The 14,287-nt window shown below is 43.5% G+C and overlaps 1 protein-coding gene across 1 annotated transcript in view; it reads right to left on the bottom strand.

The window, feature by feature from the left end:
* LOC111963054 (transmembrane protein 229B-like) overlaps positions 1 to 6,654 on the bottom strand; it is a 33,574-nt gene extending 26,920 nt beyond the window's left edge. Inside the window, exon 1 of the mRNA XM_070443432.1 lies at positions 6,417 to 6,654. The gene's annotated coding sequence lies outside the window, so the exon portion shown is untranslated. The remainder of the gene's footprint in view (positions 1 to 6,416) is intronic.
* Positions 6,655 to 14,287: the final 7,633 nt, after the last annotated feature.

Genomic DNA, 14,287 nt, shown 5'->3' with positions numbered 1-14,287 from the left:
TATAGTTGAAAAGCTGGTCATGCCCTCAGTCGTGGATGCTTGCCGATAGGTTTTAGGCCCAACTGCTGTTACAAAGATCAGTGAAATCCCACTTTCCAACGACACTGTCAATGGTATAATCCAGGATATTATTGAATCACATGCAGGTTTTAGACAGAGCCCGCACATCAAATTGGTTTKCCTTCCAATTAGATGAGACGACTGACGTTTCAAATGCCGCTTCTTGTATATATATTCGCTACATGAAAAATGTCTTTGTTGTAAAGAATTGCCTCAGAATACAAATGCAGGTGAAATATTCTGTGTTCTGAATGAGTACATRATGGGAGATGGATTATGAYGGGACCGTTATACCGGGATCTGTAAAGTCTACCGACGAGACTGCTGCTCAACCTATCCATGCAGGGATGCGCAAGTGACAATTTCCAAGCAAACAATAAAATTGCTGATTTCATGAAAAAAACTGGGCATCTGGAGAGCCCGAGAGGATAGAATAATTTTCGATATGCTCCCCCTATTCTCAATTCTGGCTGACGTGGGTTATGTAGACATGGATCACATTTGTAAATTGATGAGGTCACATCTGAGCCAAACTCTGCTCAAATTCGAGGATTACTTCCCTTCACAACCTGATCCACGCCCGGGAAAGCAGTGGATGTGTAATCCCTTCACCCTGTCCAATGACCAAGGCCTGCCGCTCATTTGAATGAGATGCGCCTGTCCAMATTCTGGCTGTTCAGAAGCAGAGAATACCCGCAACTCGACGAGATGGCTGTGAAGACGTTAATCMTCTTTCATTCTACCTACTTACAATGCATTTGGAAAGTATTCAGACCCCTTCTCCTTCTCTACATTTTGTTACGTTACAGCCTTAYTCTAAAATGGATTGGACATGATTTGGAAAGGCACACACCTGTCTATATAAAGGTCCCACAGTTGACAGCTCCGGGTTGGCGCCCCCCCTTGGGTTGTGCCACCTTGTCTCAGGATGGTAAGTTAGTGGTTGAAGATATCCCTCTAGTGGTGTGGGGGCTGTGCTTTGGCAAGTGGGTGGGGTTATATCCTGCCTGTTTGGCCCTGTCCGGGGGGTATCGTCGGACGGGGCCACAGTGTCTCCCGACCCCTCCTGCCTTAGTCTCCAGTATTTATGCTGCAGTAGTTTATGTGTCGGGGAGCTAGGGTCAGTCTGTTATATCTGGAGTATTTCTCCTGTCTTATCCGGTGTCCTGTGTGAGTTTAAGTATGCTCTCTCTAATTCTCTCTCTCTTTTTCTCTCTTTCTTTCTCTTTCTCTCTTTCTTTCTTTCTCTCTCTGAGGACCTGAGCCCTAGGACCATGCCTCAGGACTACCTGACCTGATGACTCCTTGCTGTCCCCAGTCCACCTGGCCGTGCTGCTGCTCCAGTTTCAACTGTTCTGCCTGCGGCTATGGAACTCTGACCTGTTCACCGGACGTGCTACCTGTCCCAGACCTGCTGTTTCAACTCTCTAGAGACAGCAGGAGTGGTAGAGATACTATGAATGATCAGCTATGAAAAAGCCAACTGACATTTACTCCTGAGGTGTTGACTTGTTGCACCCTCGACAACCACTGTGATTATTATTATTGACCCTGCTGGTCATCTATGAACATTTGAACATCTTGGCCATGTTCTGTTATAATCTCCACCTGGCACAGCTAGAAGAGGACTGGCCACCCCTCATAGCCTGGTTCCTCTCTAGGTTTCTTCCTAGGTTCTGGCCTTTCTAGGGAGTGTTTCCTAGCCACCGTGCTTCTACACCTGCATTGCTTGCTGTTTGGGGTTTTAGGCTGGGTTTCTGTACAGCACATTGTGACATCAGTTGATGTAAGAAGGGCTTTAAAAATAGATTTGATGATTTGATTTGATTTGACAGTGCATATCAGAGCAAACACCAAGCCATGAGGTCAAAGGAATTGTCCATAGAGCTCCAAGACAGGATTATGTTGAGACACAGATCTGGGGAAGGTTACCAAAATATTTCTGCAGCATTGAAGGTCCCCTAGAACACAGTGGCCTCCATCATTTTTACATGGAAGAAGTTTGGAACCATCAAGACTCTTCCTCGAGCTGGCCGCCCGGCCAAACTGAGCAATCGGGGGAGAAGCGCCTTGGTCAGGGAGGTGACCAAGAACCCAATGGTCACTCTGACAGAGCTCCAGAGTTCTTCTGTGGAGATGRGAGAACCTTCCTGAAGGACAACCATCTCTGCAGCACTCCACAAATCAGGCTTTTATGGTAGAGTGGCCAGACGGAATCCAATCTTCAGTAAAAGGCACATGACTGCCCCCTTGGGACTCAGACCATGAGAAACAAGATGCTCTGGTCTGATAAAACCACTATATGGCCTGAATGCCAAACGTCAAGTCTGGAGGAAACCTGGTACCATCCCTACGGTGAAGCATGGTGGTGGCAGCATCATGCTGTGAGGATGTTTTTCAGCAGCTGGTACTGGGAGACTAGTCAGGATCGAGGGAAAGATGAAAGGCATAAAATACAGAAAGATCTTTGATGAAAACCTGCTCCAGAGCACTCAGGACCTCAGACTGCGGCGAATGTTCACCATCCAACAGGACAACGACCTTAAGGACACAGACAATGCAGAAGTGGCTTCTGGACAAGTCTCTGAATGTCCTTGAGTGGCCCAGCCAGAGCCCGGACTTSAAACCAATCGAACATCTCTGGAGTTACCTGAAAATAGCTCCCCAAATACAGGTGTGCCAAGCTTGTAGCTCATACCCAAGAAGACTGAAGGCTGTAAAYGCTGCCAAAGGTGCTTCAACAAAGTACTAAGTAAAGAGTTTGAATACTTATGTAAATGTGTTTTTTCCGTTTTTTTATTTTAGAAATGTGCTAACATTTCTAAAAACCAGTTTTTTCTTTGTCATTTTGGGGTATTGTGTGTAGAGTGGTGAAGGGAAAAAAACTATTTAATCAATTTCAGAATAAGGCTGTAAAGTAACAAAATGTGGAACAAAAGTCAAGGGGTCTGAATACTTTCCGAATRCCCTGTATGTGAGACCAGCTTCTCATCTCTTGCTGCAACAAAATCTAAATATCGCAACAGACAGGCTATTGAAGACACCTCTGGGGTGTCCCTGGTACAAAAGTTTGAGAAAGGCTCGCCAATAATGTAGGCCTAGACTATGTGAAGCGCATACTCAAAGAAGTATACTTCCTTCCCGGGCATTACACACTGCAATGGATAGGCTATCCCAATCATGAGCCCTGGCATGCCCTGCTCTTGCTGATGTAAACCCTTTTTGTGCTGCCTAACCAATGACYGTGCTGTGTATCGTGGCACTTCAGGAGSCGAGTCAATTTGTCAACCAATAATGCAATATCTGTGTGCAATGACTAGGCCTWCTGATGTCCTCTTCAGCTTGAGAGGGAGAGCGTGAAGAGGAGAAGGAGGACCGGAGGTGAGCTTACTATTGGTAGAATTTATTTTAATAAAAATAATGTTTCATTGCCCATAATGAAGCTATTTATCAGAGTTATTGAACTCACAAATAAACCATATTCAAGTAATTTACATACATTACTATGAAGCGGAAGCCACAGAGATGGACAGCACATGGGTGCTGAAAGTAGGCTAATTCGAGAAGACCTAATTCATTTAAAACAGTCTAATTTGAATTAGACTTTAGGCTACTAACAACTAGAGGGCTTTGTGTTKGAGCCTATTTCTTCCTATTAAATAAAAGGTAGGCCTACCTGTTTGAAAGACTAAATTATAGGCTACTGTCCATAGATTTTGTCAGCCAATTCCTTCAGTCACAAAGAACTCCTTAAATATCTCAGTGTCAGTGAAGGGCTTGGTGTGTTAAGATAAAACCAGGGCTCCAATTGAGTGGGTATGTGAGGGTATTGTGGCTTTTGTTAAAGAAAATGGCTAAAAGCATAGGCCTACTCTTTGTTAACTTAAGATTTTAAAAAAAAATTGAACTGATTATATAAAGGGATCTATAAGGATGCTGGATGGAAAATGCCGTGACTCCGATGCATATGGGATATATTTGGTTTGTCTCTATGACATTCAGAAGCTGCGCTACAACCTTCTGTAGCTGAGGAGGAGACAAAAAAATGACTTTACTAGGGAAGTAAGGATTCTGTCACTATCAATTGAGGTTCGCCATTTCAACAGGCTATTAAACAACATACTAACTCTAAATCTGTCAGAAGCAAGCAAGGTAGCCTAAAATTAAATATTTAGGCTATATTATTATTTCAATGCTATTTAAGAATTCAATTGTGAAACATTTGTGACACGCTACAGGGTGTCAGGAGCACTCAGCATTTCAACAACACATCAACGAACAACATATCAACAACAACACATCAACAACAGCACTTCAACAACAACACATCAACAACAACACATCAACAACACATCAAACAACAGCACATCAACAACAGCAACAACATCAACAACAACACATCATCAAACAACACATCAACAACAGCACTTCACAACAACCACATCAACAACAACACATCAACAACAACACATCAACAACAACACATCAACAACACCAACAACATAACAACAGCACTTAACAACAACACATCAAACAACAACACATCAACAACAGCACATTTAACAACAACACATCAAACAACAGCACAATCAACAACAACACATCAACAACAACACATCAACAACAGCACTTTAACAAACAACACATCAACAACAGCCTTCAACAACAACACATCAACAACAGCACTTTAACAACAACACATCAACAACAACACATCAACAACAGCACTTTAACAACAACACATCAACAACAGCACATCAACAACAGCATCAACAACACACTTCAACAACAACACATCAACAACAGCACTTTAACAAACATGCCTATAATTGAGCATTTAAGCTGTACATTATTTTTTTACAAAATAACTACTTAGAGTTAAATATCAATGAAACGAAAAATGTCTTATTTGCCTTTGAATTCACTTTAAGAAACATGAGTCTGGCCAGTCTTTGGTTTGAGGATCATGTGGTGAGCTATGCATGCCTAGCTTGTTCATTTAGCCTAGCAGATGCTCTTATTGAACCACAGTCAACACAAATCTGTTTTGTAACAACAATAAAATGGAATAAAATAGAATGAATTAGAAAATGATAGTTGCCAAATGAAAAATAAATTACAAGTGCACACCTGATGATATGTGCCTGCTGTGTTAATCAATTAATGGCTTTTTCTCCAATTCATTGACGATCAGATACTTCAGTTGTAACCGGTTCTGTTGCTCTACATTTTTACACTTGATGGACAACTTTTCCAAACTTAGACTATCCTCTTTTTTAACAATAGTCTGTATAGAAATCTAAACGTCTCTGGTGCTGCAGCATGCGCTCATTCGTTTTCATGCTCTGTTGTGGTATATATAATAATGTTTTTAAAAAACTTTATATGACTAAAAGAGTATGCAAAGTTTGATGCGAAAATGTGGATGCGATTTGGTTATTTGGTAGGCTACTGTGCTGTGTGGAAATTAATTCAGTAAAATGAATTACTAGCCTGTGGCCCCGCCCCCTATCTCTAGCTCTCTCCCTCTCTCTGTGTCATTGAGTTCAGGGACCCTGAAAGACCCTGGTATGTGGAGTTCAAAAACTAAGCCCTCCAACCTGTGACATGGTTAATATCCATGGGATTAGGAATCTTGGACACTCAAATTAAAAGAGGAAGAAGAAGGGTTGGCCACGACACCTTGACCAGGCTTGTGAACGAGGGGGAGGGGAGACTGCAGCATTACTGCGCGGATGCAAGATTCTCCATCTCTCCTGTCCCGGTTCTAAACGCTGCATTGGCAAACTCACAAAGCCTAGCTGATAGTGGGGGAAATGTCGATGACATGACACAAATAGGCTACGGTGGCATACCCTACTGAGTACTCCCCCAAATCAAAATATTGATTGCTGACGATGGCTTTGTGTCCATTTCTTTTAGGCTACACTACATTATGCCAATGCGACAAACTGTTCCTTTAAAATCAGTGTGAGAATAAACATGTGCGAATATTATCTGAAGAAACTGGAAATATCGGGGGAAACTCTGGTTATAATCCTTATAGATAAACATGAATTGTCTTGTCCGTGATGATTGCAGTGTTGTAAAATAAATTGGACAGAGAAAAAAATGACAGCGAACCGCGGACACAAGCTGGCCCATATTTTATTTGGCTACATTTCATTCATTTGGTTCAATATGTCACTGCTGCATACCCATATTATCCTCGGGTCGTTTTGCAAGAGGAGATTTCAGTCAAATAAATATTAATTACTGTAGTGATGAAAAAAGTACAGTCTTGCACAATGTCCTGTCCGGTTTCAAGTACATTAATTTAAAGTGTAACAAAAATTATTAAAACCTAAACATCTTACCGTAATATTGTCGCTGCGGTGGTCCCACCGGATGCAGCACAGTCAATAATTTATGTGATATATGGACTAACAGTCCATGCGAAGTCTCACCGTCCTGTTACCGGCACACCGTTCCCGGTCGTCCCTCCACTGTCTGATACTTCACGGACTGCAGTAGTAGCCACTAGCCAGGACAGCGGCACATGTTTAGAGACGGCTCCAGCACCGGCTCCACTCACGCCGTTCTTGCATCTTAACTCTTTCGTCACCTCAACGAACAGTGCCTTTAAACAGTGAGCAGCCCTCCGAGCTGGGTCTTGTTCAGTAGGGAGAAACATTTTGAAACTGAGTGAGAGTGGAAAGGAAAGGGGGATACCTAGTCAGTTGCACAACTGAATGCATTCAACCAAAATGGGTCTTCCACATTTAACCGAACCCCTCCGAATCAGAGAGATGCGGGGCTGCTTTAATCGATATCCAAGTTATTGGCTCCCAGGGAGCAGTTATTGTTGGCGGTTAACTGCCTTGCTCATGGGAAGAACGGCAGATTTTTCCAACTTGCCGGCTCGGAGATTCGAAACAGTGACATTTCGGTTACTGGCCCGACTCTCTTAACCGCTAAAGTGCTACCGGAACTTGTCCAATTAGAACAAGTGTAGTTTCAATTTTCCTTTGTGAAACGTTTTGCTACAGTGTGCCCTACTGAACAGGACCCAGGCCTTTCTACCCCAGGCAGCCAATTTGTCATGAGATAATCAAAGGACAGAGCAGATGGCCACTAACCTCCAGGGACCCTGAYCTGGGGTATTATTGATTGATATGATTTATTTAAGTGTCATACACCTACTACTAAACAATAGTACCAATTTCCTTGTACTCAAAACATGTTTTTTGTTTTTCACAAATTCTACAAATATACAATAATCGTACAGCCACAAACAGTACATTTCTCCTTCTCCTCCAGGCATTGTGAACAAACGATGCAATCTCAAACACTGAAACAAAAGTTACACCTCTGCTCGTCTCTTAACCAGAATACTTTAGGGTTAGCACCAGAAATTAACAAAAAAATAACGTCTCAGATCGCCATACAGASGGCAAAAAACTAGATCACACAGTCGGCAAATTGTCACCTCTTCAGGCACTCTGTTAAATGTACCCGTATCTATAGCCAGAGGGAGGGTGACGGATCTGAGTTGTGCACAAACTGACCCATTGGCTTTTTGTTAGGTAAACCCATCTAGTACCAGGTCGGACCCCCCTTCACCTCCAGAACAGCCTGAATGGTTGCACCTGGCCAGCAACAATGTTCAGATACGCTGTGGCGTTCAATCATTGCTCAATTTTTATCAAATGTCCTAACGTGTGCCAGAAAAACATTTACCACACCAGAAGGTTAAACCACTGCCACGGATCAATGGACTCCTGTTGGATTCATTGCGGTTTACGCCAAACCCTGACTGCCATCAGCATGACGCAACAGGAACCGGGATTCGTCGGACCAGGAGATATTTTTTCCACTCAGCCTGTCTAAAAATACAACACCGCCCATTTAAGACAAAAAAAAAACTCTTTACCTGACTAGCTTTTCAAAGATGTCTAGAAATGTATGTTTTGTGCTCTTGTAGGAAGCACTCACTTCCCTACTGCTGACTACAAATGATTTATAACTGGGCTAATAACTCACTAACTAGCAAAGGATATGAACAAAATGTGCACACGKGGCTACATGCAGCTCTCGCTCTGATCTCAAAACAAAAAGGRAAAGGGGGATACCTTGGTTGCGGTCCMAACACTTAAAAGACACACCCTCGTCTTATGCCCCGTCACAATCTTTTTTATTTCACCTTTATTTAACCAGGTAGGCCAGTTGAGAACAAGTTCTCATTTACAACTGCAACCTGGCCAAGATAAAGCAAAGCAGTGCGACACAAACAAMACAGAGTTACACATGGAATAAACAAACGTACAGTCAAAAACACAACAGAAAAGTCTATATACAGTGTGTGCAAATGAAGTAAGATTAGGGAGTTAAGGCAATAAATAGGTGTAGTGGCAAAATAATGAAAATAGTGGCAAAATAATGTGGCAAAATAATAAGTGGCAATAATAATAATAATAAGTGGCAAAATAATGAAAATTTAGCAATTAAACACTGGAGTGATAGATGTGCAGAAGATGAATGTGCAAGTAGAGATACTGGGGTGCAAAGGAGGAAAAAAACTATATGGGGATGAGGTAGTTGGGTGGGCTGTTTACAGATGGGCTATGTACAGGTGCAATGATCTGTAAGCTGCTCTGGCTGAAGTGTTTTAGGGAGCGTTTGACAGTGATGAGGGGTGGTCGTTTGACCGCGGACCCATTACGGACGCAAGCAATGAGGCAGTGATCGCTGAGATCCTGGTTGAAGACAGCAGAAGTGTATTTAGAGGGCAGGTTGGTCAGGATGATATCTAAGAGGGTGCCCGCGTTTATGGATTTAGGGTTGTACCTGGTAGGTTCCATGATAAATTGTGTGAGATTGAAGGCATCTAGTTTAGATTGTAGGACGGCCGAGGTGTTAAGCATATCCCAGTTTGGGTCGCCTAACAGTACAAACTCTGAAGATAAATGGGGCCGATTAATTCACATATGGTGTCCAGGGCACAGCTGGGGGCTGAGGGGGGTCTATAACAAGTGGCAACAGTGAGATACCTATTTCTGGAAAGGTGGATYTTCAAAAGTAGAAGCTCGAACTGTTTGGCCACAGACCTGGATAGTATGACAGAACTCTGCAGGCTGTCTCTGCAGTAGATTGCAACTCCACCCCCTTTGGCAGTTCTATCTTGGTAGGAAATGTTGTAGTTGGGGATGGAAATGTCATAATATTTGGTGGCCTTTCTAAGCCAGGAATCAGACATGGCTAGGACATCAGGGTTGGCGGAGTGTGCTGAAGCAGTGAAAAACAAAAACTTAGGGAGGAGGCTTCTGATGTTAACATGCATGAAACCAAGGCTTTTACGGTTACAGAAGTCAACAAATGATAGCGCCTGGGGAATAGAAGTGGAACTGGGGCCTACAGGGCCTGGGTTAACCTCTACATYACCAGAGGAACAGAGGAGGAGTAGGATAATGGTACGGCTAAAGGCTGTAAGAACTGGTYGTCTAGTGTGTTGRGGACAGAGAATAAAAGGAGCAGATTTCTGGGTGTGGTAGAATGTACAGACAAGGGTATGGTAGAATGTGAGGACAGTGGAGGTAAACCTATGCGTTGGGTGACGATGAGAGACGTTTTGACTCTGGAGGCATCAGTTAACCTAGGTGAGGTCTCCGCATGTGTGTGGGGTAGGACGAAAGAGCTATCTAAAGCATTTTGAGCGGGACTGAGGGCTCTACAGTGAAATGAAACAAAAACTAGCCAAGACAGCAGTAGACAAGGCATATTGGCATTTGAGAGAGGCATAAAGCAATCACAGGTGTTGATCAGGAGAGCTAAGACAACAACGGGTAAATGGCGATGAATGGGCAGGGCGGGTCAGTTAGGTACATACAGTACCTGAGTTCGAGGCTGGGGCTGGCAGGTAAACAAAGCGAGGTACCGTGTTATTGAAACAGTCCGGGGGCATCAGCTGTGTAGCCGAGTGATCATAGGGTCAAAAGAGCAGCAATAGGTGAGTCAGGGTGCTGTTCGGTAGTCACTACTACGMTGGGCAAGCAGGGGACACAACGTTCAGAAAAGCTAGCGGGCCGGGGCTAGTAGATRGTTCTTTGGCGATATCATAACAGAATAGCCTGTTGAGACCGCATCGGGCGGGGCTCCGTGTCGATAATAAAGRGTCCAGGCCAATTGGCAAAGGAGGTATTGTAGCCCTAGAATTAGCTGGTATATGGGCTAGCTCAAGGCTAGCTGGTGCTTGCTTCGGGACAGAGGCATTAGCTAACAGTAGCCACTCGTTTGCAGCTAGCTAGCTGTGATGATCCGGAGTAATGATCTGGTGTAATGATCCAGAGCAGCAGAAATCCGGTGATATGGTAGAGAGAAGCAGTCCGATATGCTCTGGGTTGATATCGCGCTGTGCAGACTGGCAGGTCATTGTCCGAGCTAAGGCTGGTTGATGCCGGGGAAAAAGTTAGCTAATTAATTTGCTAGCTATCATACAGTAGCCGTGTATTCATAATTATATATTTAAGTAGACATGCAATCATAATTGACTGTAGCGCATATAAAGCACCCACAAGTTACAGGTGTGACGAATTTCCGGCCAAGGGTGGTACATTTAMAAATTATTCCTGCCGCCCTTGCCCCTTGCCCTGCAAGTGTATACTCGTCACACGTCATGAGACGTCATCAGAAGTGTCCACTTAAGTTGAGGGGATAGGGTGTGTCTTTTAAGTGTTTGGACCGTAGCCTCGTCAGTTGTACAACTGAATGCCTTCAACTGAAATGTGTATTCCGCATTTAACCCAACCCCCCTGAATCAGAGAGGTGCGGGTGGCTGCCTTAATCAACATCCACGTCTTCTGCCCCTGAGCAAGAGAGTTAACCAACTGTCTTGCTCTGTTCTCCTTGCACCGAAGACATGGATCTCGATTAAGGCAGCCCCCCGCACCTCTCTGATTCAGAGAGGTGCGGGTTAAATGCGGAAGCGCATCTACTCACGACCGCTAATGCTGTAAACACAGCCCAGTGTAAAGTAAATGGCACAGATAATTTTTTGGAATGGTCTATTTGCATATAGGCCTGYTGCAGCTCTGATTGTTTATGCTGCACCAGTCTGTGTAGAGTACGGGCTGAGTAGTTGGTGTCAATGCAGTACAATTTTGTACAAAATAATAAAATGCAGTACTACAGGATATTTCTTAACGTAGCTCTTTATTAGCTAGCTATAACTGGCATGTTCACGTATCTCCAACCATGATCAACTGACCATGACCTAACCATCTGGGTGGTCCAATCATAGCACAGTATGATACGGCGGTAAAATGCATCCAATTATAATTCAGTATGTTTACACATATGAATATTACAGACTGAATGATCACACCGGTAATATATCAGTTATTGTATTACTTGTGAAGCACAGCTGAGTGAGCATACATTTACATAATTAGCTTTGTATTGTTATTTTACTAGGCTGATGGTGCCTGTATCTGATGGTCAGTCTCAGCGGAGGGAGAGAGCAGCAGACTGAGGGTCCGTCTGTCAACATCCCTCTGCTCTCCCTTTCCTCCGCGGACCAAAAAGGGGGTCTTTCAGCTCATGGCSWAACTGGAGTCGCACCGCATTATTTCTGTCTCATGTACAAATTACTGGTGTTACTCCTATGAGCAGAGAAAGTGAAATATTCCTCGACACTCATGAAAAACAGCATCTCTTTGCTGTATTTGTTGAAGGTCTCTCTAGTCGTGGTTTTAAACGTTTTCAAATCTCACAGTATCAACTTTGCTGTAGCTTTCTTTAATGCATGCTACTTTATTGCATCCGATTGGCCAGTGGTAACTATATAGGTGATTTGCTCTCTGGGCCCGCCCGGAAAACAGCGTTTGTGCCTTCAGACACAAACGCACGCAGAGCAGCTGAATCGGGTGCACCTACATACAACGGACCTAGACAAAAAAATAGGAACACAAGGCTTTATCGTTGGGTTTTTTACAGAAATGTTTGGCGATCTACTGGGAATGCTTTGGAGATCGACCAGTCGATCGCGATTGACGGGTTGGTGACCACTGCTCTAGAAAGTTGAGTGAAGTTACAATCTCGTGCTTCTCTCCGTGGGCTGATATTTCTGCGCAGCAGTCCCGGGGGAGCTGCACGGCAGCCTCSGTACCACTGCGCGCGCGTGCAGTTTGGCTGTAAGGTCCCATGCTGTCAGACTTGGCATATTTAAAATATGAATATTTTAGTTGTCTGCTGTGTGAACAGTTCAGGATATCAGGTGTTAAAAGCAGAGGTACCTCATCCACTAATTATAGTCACTTTACAAGAGAATGCAGAGTTTAGCTGTTCATTTCATTTCACAGGGAAACTTGAATTACAACCTCAACCTCTGTCTTTCTCCTTCACACAGACAAATGAGACATTAGGTGACTGCCAAGGCAACATTGAATTTTGGAGGGGGCAGGGCAAGACCTCTGGAAGTAGTAYATACARTTGAAGTCGGAAGTTGACATAMACTTAGGTTGGAGTCATTAAAACTCGTTTTTCAACCACTCCACAAATTTCTTGTTAACAAACTATAGTTTTGGCAAGTCGGTCAGGACATCTACTTTGTGCATGACGCAAGTAATTTTTCCAACAATTGTTTACAGATTATTTCACTTATAATTCACTGTATCACAAATCCAGTGGTTCAGAAGTTTACATACAATAAGTTGACTGTGCCTTTAAACAGCTTGGAAAATTCCAGAAAATGATGTCATGGCTTTAGAAGCTTCTGATAGGCCAATTGACATAATTTGAGTCAATTGGAGGTGTACCTGTGGATTCATTTCAAGGCCTACCTTCAAACTCGGTGCCTCTTTGCTTGACATCATGCGAAAATCAAAAGTAATCAGCCAAGACCTGGCCAAAAGTCTGGTTCCTCCTTGGGAGCAATTTCCAAATGCCTGAAGGTACCACGTTCATCTGTACAAACAATAGTACGGAGGTATAAACACCATGAGACACGCAGCCGACATACCACTCAGGAAGGAGACACGTTCTGTCTCCTAGAGATGAACGTACTTTGGTTCGAAAAGTGCAAATCAATCCCAGAACAGCAAAGGACCTTGTGAAGATGCTGGAGGAAACAAGTACAAAAGTATCTATATCCACAGTAAAACAAGTCCTATATCGACATAACCTGAAAGGCCGCTCAGCAAGGACGAAGCCACTGCTCCAAAACCACCATTAAAAAGCCAGACTACGGTTTGCAACTGCACATGGGGACAAAGATCATACTTTTTGGAGAAATGTCTTCTGGTCTGATGAAACAAAAATAGAACTGTTTGGCCATAATGACCATCATTATGTTTGGAGGAAAAAGGGGGAAGCTTGCAAGCCAAAGAACACATCCAACCGTGAAGCACGGGAGTGGCAGCATCATGTTGTGGGGGTGCTTTGCTGCAGGAGGAACTGGTGCACTTCACAAAATAGATGGCATCATGAGGTAGGGAAATTATGTGGATTTATTGAAGCAACATCTCAAGACATCAGTCAGGAAGTTAAAGCTTGGTGGCAAATGAGTCTTCCAAATGGCAAATGACCCCAAGCATACTTCCAAAGTTGTGGCAAAATGGCTTAAGGACAACAAAGTCAAGGTATTGGAGTGGCCATCACAAAGCCCTGACCTCAATCCAATAGAACATTTATGGGTAGAACTGAAAAAGCGTGTGTGAGCAAGGAGGCCTACAAACCTGACTCAGTTACACCAGCTCTGTCAGGAGGAATGGGCCGTAATTTGGCCAACTTATTGTGGGAAGGATGTGGAAGGCCACCCGAAATGCTTGACCCAAGTTAAACAATTTAAAAGACAATGCTACCAAATACTAATTGAGTGTATGTGAACTTCTGACCCACTGGGAATGTGATGAAAGAAATAAAAGCTGAAATAAATCATTCTCTCTACTATTATTCTGACATTTCAAATTCTTAAAATAAAGTGGTGATCCTAAATGACCTAAGACAGGGAATTTTTGCAAGGATTAAATGTCAGCAATTGTGAAAAACTGAGTTTAAATGTATTTGGCTAAGGTGTATGTAAACTTCCGACCTCAACTGTATTCCACTTTTGGCTCCTGAGTGGCGCAGCGGTCTAAGGCACTACATCTCAGTGCTAGAGGCTTAACTAGAGACCCTGGTTCGATTCCAGGCTGTATCACAACCGGACGTGATTGGGAGTCCCATAGAGGGCACACAATTGGCCCAGGGTCRT

The sequence above is a fragment of the Salvelinus sp. IW2-2015 genome, linkage group LG4q.2, assembly GCF_002910315.2.
Source record: "Salvelinus sp. IW2-2015 linkage group LG4q.2, ASM291031v2, whole genome shotgun sequence".
NCBI lineage: Eukaryota > Metazoa > Chordata > Actinopteri > Salmoniformes > Salmonidae > Salvelinus > Salvelinus sp. IW2-2015.
This window is presented reverse-complemented; position numbering and strand designations above follow the sequence as displayed.